The 8,163-nt window shown below is 30.0% G+C and overlaps 1 pseudogene; it reads right to left on the reverse strand.

Annotated features, from left to right (window-relative positions):
- Positions 1–8,163, reverse strand: part of LOC106461443 — a 70,387-nt pseudogene that overhangs the window by 44,733 nt on the left and 17,491 nt on the right.

The following is an 8,163-nucleotide window of genomic DNA, read 5'->3' on the forward strand; positions in this document are numbered from 1 at the left end:
TAATTTTTAAGTTTTGAATGTAACTCTTTAAAACATCATGAAATGCACACTTTAACATACCCATAGGAACAGAGTTAAGTGGTAAAAAAATATAACATGAAGAAATTGAAAGTCACATTTGATTCAAAAATATAGTCATTTCTATACAAAGGTCTGATTACAAACTAATGCAGAGGGCATTTGCTGGAAACTAAAAGCAAAGACACTAACTAGTTTATGTATGACCAAGTCGAACCCAATAAGCAGTTTGCAAACCTAAGTGAGTTAGAACTCCTTCAAAACCTATTCAAAGAAAACCACAGAACAAAATAATGGAGTGGTCAAAGAAGTAAGTCAAAAGAGAACCACAGGAACCCATGCCAGAATAATGCAGAAAGTTTAGAGATATATTGACATAAATGAAATTTATGAACATCATGTGTAACTTTGGTAAACTAATTTTCAAAACATATTAACAACCACAGACATTGAATGTGTAATGTGCAGAAAGTTTAGAGATATATTGACATAAATGAAATTTATGAACATCATGTGTAAATTTGGTAAACTAATTTTCAAAACATATTAACAACCACAGACATTGAATGTGTAAAATACCCTTGAAGATGATGTCCATTCAAATAAACATTAATCCATTAAGAAAAAGTCAGACTTTACAAGAAAATTCAGAATGTAACTGTCTTAAATTAACTGAAAAAAAAAACCCAACAGAGTCTGAAATAAAGACATTCAATCCCAAGTAAGTAGCTACATGCTCCTAAGAACTAGACACCAATGTGTTAAGATGGCATAACAGTTGGAGACAAGGTTAATTACCCACTTGTAAGAGTTTATTCAAAGAATATATGTCAGTAAAAGCACAACAAAAGCAAGAGAACTGGGAACATAGAAAAAATCTACAACTAAAAACATCTGTAAAGAAAAAAAGGCAAATCTTTACCCAAAAAAGTAAAATATTCAAACTGTCAGTAAACAGCAAACTTATGTAAAAGAAATAAAAGGTTGTCAGAATTTAAGTATCAGATTAAGTAATATAAGTATTTAAAATTTGCTCAGGTTGACAAGAGGGACACCATTTCAGATTTAAATAGAATGTTCAGGGAAGTTAGATTCCTGGATGACCTCGGGTCTTTTAAAGGTTAGAATGTAAAAAATCAGTCTACTGTGAAAGTACTTGCCCCGATTATTTCCTCAGAAGATGTGAAGGAATTAACACAGAAGTTAAATAGTAACAATGAAATATTAATGTAATGTCCATCTAGAGGAAGAGCAAACATTTGAATTTTTGTATTTAATCCATACACTATCATACACAATATACAATGTTAATTAAAATTAACTGTACATCACACAAAAAATACTTACTGCTTTACAAGCTGCAAGCTGTTCACGTGATGAAGTCCATGTATGATTTGACCTGCTTTTAACAAACTTGTGGCATTTCTGAAAGAGACAGAGTAATTTTTAAACAAAAACATTTCTTTGAAAGTGATTTGCTTCTCTAGGATTCACCACTGAAGCATTTAAACAGCACTTTACATAACACATGGATTAAATGCCCAGATCATAGAGGTCATGGGTTCAAGCATAACCAGAGCAAACAGTTCAACAGCACCAACCCTTAACTAATTAGTGGGATTGACTCTCATAGACGAAAGTGCAAAAGTGTATCACAGTTTGAATCTTGGACCTAGCCAACAGACAATCCCACCTTTCTGGTAATAATATTTGACTCTACATATCAGGCCTAGAAATAGATTCTGATTTGTTCAAACAAACAGTCAGTCACAAAAGTTATTTAATATTTTCCTTCTTCAATAAATGTTGATGTCTGAATTAAATTACACTAAGATTTTCCTTACCTGAAAATGTAATACAGATAGATATCTCTTTGCACCACAAATAGCTATTATCTCACACACAAGTGCCATGGATTTTTCAACACATACCACAAGCCTTGAAGAAACTAACACCCCTACACATATATATGTGTATTGTGCCAGTGTAATACATAATCATCATAATGCTGTGATCATAGGCTCATTCCTGATGAGACAAATAAAATGCACTGAAAGTGGGAAGAAAAGGCAGGAGGTGGTGAAAAAAGGTAATTATCGACCTGAAATAAATTCTGAAACTAAATTTCAGATAAGGAAAAATGTTACTTATAACAAGATGGTAGAGGGGCTAGCACTAACCAGCTATAAAGATGAGCTTTTTCCTGAAATAGTAACAGAAGATGAAAGTCCAAAGGGTGAGACTTCCAAGAAACCAGGTGTCATTTAATGGAGCAGCACCCAGTGGGAGACCAGAAACCACATCCTTCTCAAGAAGGGAATACTCTTTGCACAGTGGGTTTCTAGTGTTTATTTACTGTGATAATAGACATCAGAATGTGTAGTGTGGATAGGACTTTAGTTTGGTTTGGTTGGTTGTTTGGCATTTATTGGAATAAAGCAACTAGGCTATCTACACCAAACAACTAGTAGAAAAAGCTGCAAGTAAAATACAAAATACAAATACAAGAATAAGCCTCTGATCACATGCTAGTGCTCAGAGGGATTACTGCACACGAAGGCTGTCACTCTCCTATTAATGAAAGGTTACAGCATTATGATAATTAAATCATAGGCTACAAGTCAATACTTCTCAATTAATAAAATTGATGGGTTGTGCAAATTGAACATAAAATATTATAATGCTGCACATAAAATTACAATTAAAAATCTCAATACTATAATCACAAACAAGAAGTACATTAAAATTTTACTGTGGTAAAAAAATATAAAATTAAATTAAAATTTTTCTTAATTTGACCAATTATTTTCATCATGCAAGCTTTATCTTATTTTTTACAAAATGAGAAAACAATAGTTAAACTTTTACAACCAAGAGAATAATAATTTTGCCATCAGTGTGTCAAATTCAATGTCAAGATATTTTATTAACTTATTAATTAGAATTTACATGTTTCATGAAATGCTACAGGCTACTATGTTTGAAACTATTAACTATTGAGATTTGCAGTGTGTTTTTCTCATACAATAAACAAAGAACCTGTTTTAAGCTACCTTTAACTTGTGAATTTAACATATCTCACAAAATAAAAATACTTTTTGTTATACGTGACTTGACATATCAAAAATATTTTTTAGTGAAATATTACTTCCCTTTTCATAAACCTTCTATGTACATGATGAAAACTTAATAATGAAGTTACTGTTTTTCTCACAGACTAAGCTCATAAGTTACTAGTAAAAGTATTTGACAGTGCCAGACTTAAAATTAATGCTATAAATATTTTAAGCTGTAGCACACAAATCATTCATCCAAGGTACTATACCGCTTGTGACAATGTATATCACTTTCGTTTGGCATCAGCATCACATATTTTGCTTCTAACCTCCTGCCTCAGTTTAAGCCTCATTCATGGTATTAAGGCAGTAAAAAAGTTAAATTGCTATGAAATCTAAACCAATCATTTTATTGCTTATCCATTGATATTCCATCTCTGGGGTATCCACAAGAGTTCCTCTACCAAAGTTCAACAAAATTGGTACAGCCAGTTCCTCACAGCTTGTGATGTCAAGAAACCAGACATCCATACATATATAGATCTAAATCATATCAAGAGCTCCTTATTTACTTTTTTGAACAGTAAAAGAATATTAATTCTTACAAAATACTTTAAGAAACATTAGAGATAAGGTAATTAAACCATTTTGCTTTGAATGGTAATTATCTAACTTTATTAAGTTTTGTTAGAAAGATTTTACCTTGGTACTAAATAATATTATTAAATCTGAAGTTAAATGCTTACCCTTACCTTGGCAAAATCACTGAGATTTTCTAAATGGACAGTAGAATCCACTGATTCTGAAAGAGAATAAAACAAAAGAAGACTGGCCCACCTGTCAAAAGTGCTAGGGTTTTATAGTTTTTCTTTTAATGTCATTAAGAAATATTATGGCTAAAGTGAAACATTAATATTAAATATAAAATATTAATTATGATGATAAAATTTAAAGTACAAAAGTATTCAGTGATAACTATATATATATAAAAGGATTAATTAACTCCATAATAAATCGATAACCTATAACACCAACTCCATGTCTAACACAATAAGTTGTGCATATACATATCTATAATTTACTTGAAATAATATTCTACGTAGATGTTTCACTTTTTTGTGACACAATGTATACTACATAGAATTTTCAAATATTTAAAGATAATTATCTAGAACTTATGGTAGTAGCTTTTTTTTACATAAAAAGTTTTCATACATTCTGTTTTATCTGTGAATGATTTGTTTTGTTTGTTTTGAATTTCGCACAAAGCTAAATGAGGGCTATCTGTGCATCTGTGAATGGAAGTACAATGAATTAATACTAAGCCTAAAACAGTCACACTTCACTGTGACCTCTCACAAGCAGAAAATGAATTAAAGTATTTTAGTTACATTGAACAGGAGAATAAATCTTGTGACAACTATGATATTTATAATTTACAGGTATAATTGTACCAGTCACACTAAAATAAAATGTTTATGTGGTATTCAAGGATAAGTGCAGAACACAATTACTCAATCTAATAAAATAACAAGATTCAAGGACTTAGTACATGGAAGAATAAGATTTATTATGGATTTATTATTTATTATTGACAGGGGGTGTGTGGCAGGAGGTCTGATTTTCTATTCGATAGCTCTGTCACCAAACAAAATTGAAGACTATCAAAATTATGGTTTGTCTGAGCAATAACAATTTTATATAAAGTAATTTACATTTAATTTCGTACTTTTTCCAGGAGTGCTGGATAAAATAGGGATGATGACATGCTAAGAGAAAATATGTCATGTGGGTCACACTAGTGGAAATTCAGGATTTTTTTAAATATTGCCTCTTAGAAGTAAGAACTTAAAACTTGTATACTGTTAAAATATGGATTATTAGCTAAGATTTTATGCTATTCTAATTGGTATAATATAAACAAAAAGTAGTTTAATAAAATTTTGAATGTAAGACACTAAAACATTGTGTCATGCTCAGTAAAGGATACCAGGGGCGATAGGGTTAAAGTGACCTTTGGAGGTGTTTAAAGTAGGCAATTTACCAAATCAATTGGTAAAATTGATTTTTATTGATAACAAGTTGGAAGGTTGCTTTGATGGAGATATTTTGATACACTTTCGTGGATCTTCTTCAAGTCTGTAGTTTTGTAGACTACGTTTTTCTTTTGTAAGGCATCTGTGATGGAGAGTTCTTGTGTACTACTGCTTTGATTGATTGAACGTAGGTTGTTCTTGACTGATATATTTTTATGTTTTATAAATCTTTGCAATATAATTTGAGGAACAATTATGAAAAATAATTTTAAAGTTCTTTATCAACATATAAAATATTGTACTTACCAACTTGTTGATGTTTCCACACAGGTAATAGCTTCAAATATTCAATGAATTTTCTTTGCAGACCATTGTAGGCAGAAAGGAGCAATCGACAAAGTTCCCAATGTACTATCTTTCCACGCTGGATTCTTGCAGCAGAAGAAAGAGCTCGAGAAGACTAGGAAGCACAACAGTTGAAAGCATCTTAAAGTAGTTATAATTAAACATAGAAAAAGGCTAACAACACATCACTTACCACTACTTTTCTGAACAAACCACTAATGTTTACTTATTTCCATTTGTTAATGATAAAAAAACATTTTCTCCACAGACTTAGATACTGAAAATTTTATGTTGGTCTTAGATTAAAAAAGTTAAAAAAATAACATTTCTGCATGAGATATTAAGTTCGAAGCTATCATCAATACACTGAAACAAAAACATATCATTGACTAGTTTGCATAAACCTTTTTCTAAAAATTTTAACAACTGTGTGTATATTTAGTAGGAATGGAAAAACAAAATGTAGCAAAGTTCATGACAAATGTCAGAAATATAAAGTTTACATACAAGCTCACCACACAAAGAACAAAAAATACTGTACAAACTCACTCAACATTCAGCAACATATTAAGTTCTCCTCAGTTATATTTGAATTAAACAATTATATTTTAAATAAAGAAGGCTTATTGTTATCTAAAACACTTTCTTAAAGTACAGGTAAAATAGTATTTAATTTCCCCATTACTGATCCTTAATTTTACTCACTCAGTTAACTGTTGAGTGTTTGAGACAGTGTGACTTTTTAGTAGTATAAAAATTAAAAAATTTAGTTTGTTTGAAGTTAAACACAAAGCTAGACTAGAATGGACTATCTGTGCTTTGCCCACCATGGGTATCAAAACCCAGTTTCTAGCACTGTAAGTCCCCAGACATACCTCTGTGCCACTGGTGGGGGCAAAAAGAAAAAAATTAGTAATATCAAAATTAAAATATTTAAGCCCACATTTAATAATGCTGACTGACTTTTGTCATTCTTGCAAGATCTTTTGATAAGTCTTTAAATATGGGGATAATGGTTAAGTTATTGAAAATAAACCATTATAAATAAGGCTGCATTTGATGAATTAGAGAAGAATTAGGGTTTTGAATTGAACATTCACAGTTTATGACAGTCATGCATTTTTTTCTTCTTTTTTCTTGTTTGGTTTACCAAACATGCAAATTTAGTGTTATGGGAGAGATAGCAAATAAAACTATAAGAACAATTGTGAACTTACATATTGAAGTCCCTGAAGACCAATGAGTTTTAGAAGCAAAACAGGCATAAATATTTTCTTAAAATGAACAAATACACTTGAATTACTATTACCTCTGTAATTTAGTTAACACTGTTAAGTGAGTAAGAAATTTCTGTGGTGCAGCTACTTACACTGTAACCAAACAGAACAGCTTCCAAACTAGAAGGACTGACAAATCTCTTTGTAGTTGGACGGGGACTTCCTAACCACTGTGTTTTAGATGGGCGCTGAAGACTATTGATAAGAATTTCACTTAGTTTATTCTTGAATTATCAGAGATAAGTACAATTATTTTAGAGCATAGTTTTAAAGTTTGTCACTGTTAACTTTAAAAAAAAAACGTTTGAAAAAATTATTACAAAAATTAATTATCATGGCAAAATAAGATCAAAGTATTATTTATAAATAGAATACAAACACAAAATGAAACAGGCCTGCTAAAATATTTTAAAACATACCTGGACGACTGAGAGGCTATAAAAGCTCCTTTCCTAGCAATGACAGCGTTAAGAAAAATAACATTCCAATTATGGATGAAGAAATGAATTGTTTATAATACTTATGAGTTTATTCGATATATTTTTATTTACATAACTAAATCATGTGAATTACATTGATTTCTCAACTTTTTAAACTGAGCTCATTGGTGTTTATTAGTTACTAAGTGTTTTGAAAACATTTTATATTCTTTGGATTAATCAATCAAACTATGTAATCTACAAACATTTCGAAGATGCATATATAAATCATTTGTCCCTCACCTTTAAAACAAAGATAATAAAGCTAAATCATGACACCTGATATTGGCACACACTACATTAATACTGTTTTCAAGTTCCATGAATATGGTCAAAAACATCTTTTTGAAGTAGTTTTAATATGGTGAAAACTACATTACACTGCTTTTTGGTAGTGGTTGTACTTTAGATGTACATTTAATTATATATGTACATTATAGAATAAGAGTTGATGATAGAAAAATTTATTATATAACATTGTTAGAGTGTAAATACACCTGTTTGTGACTGGTGTTTAAGGTAGTTTTCAAAATTTCTATAAAATGTTGACAGAAAAACGTAACAAAATAATAATAATAGAATGAACACAAATTAAACCACAAAAATAGATTTAGATTAAATAGCTTAAATCTCATAACATTATACATTTATATATATTTATTATTTTTATTATACTGACCTTTCAGCCGTGCCTGGCTAACAATACAGAAGTTAGAATGACACAGTTTTTTACTGTATCAAACAACCTAAAACTGACCTTTGATCTGTACAAAGTAACTTGTCTTGGCTTTGTTTTAGTTAACTAATATTTTGTAAAATACAGTCAAATTTAAATTATTATACATTATATATGTATATAGATTATCGCTATTTTGAAATAAGTTCTTGTACTTATTTTTCATAAAACATAGAACAGTAACTAAAGAAGTAAAGCCAACAATTATATCTTCTA

Source organism: Limulus polyphemus, unplaced genomic scaffold, assembly GCF_000517525.1.
Source record: "Limulus polyphemus unplaced genomic scaffold, Limulus_polyphemus-2.1.2 Scaffold39, whole genome shotgun sequence".
Classification (NCBI taxonomy): domain Eukaryota; kingdom Metazoa; phylum Arthropoda; class Merostomata; order Xiphosura; family Limulidae; genus Limulus; species Limulus polyphemus.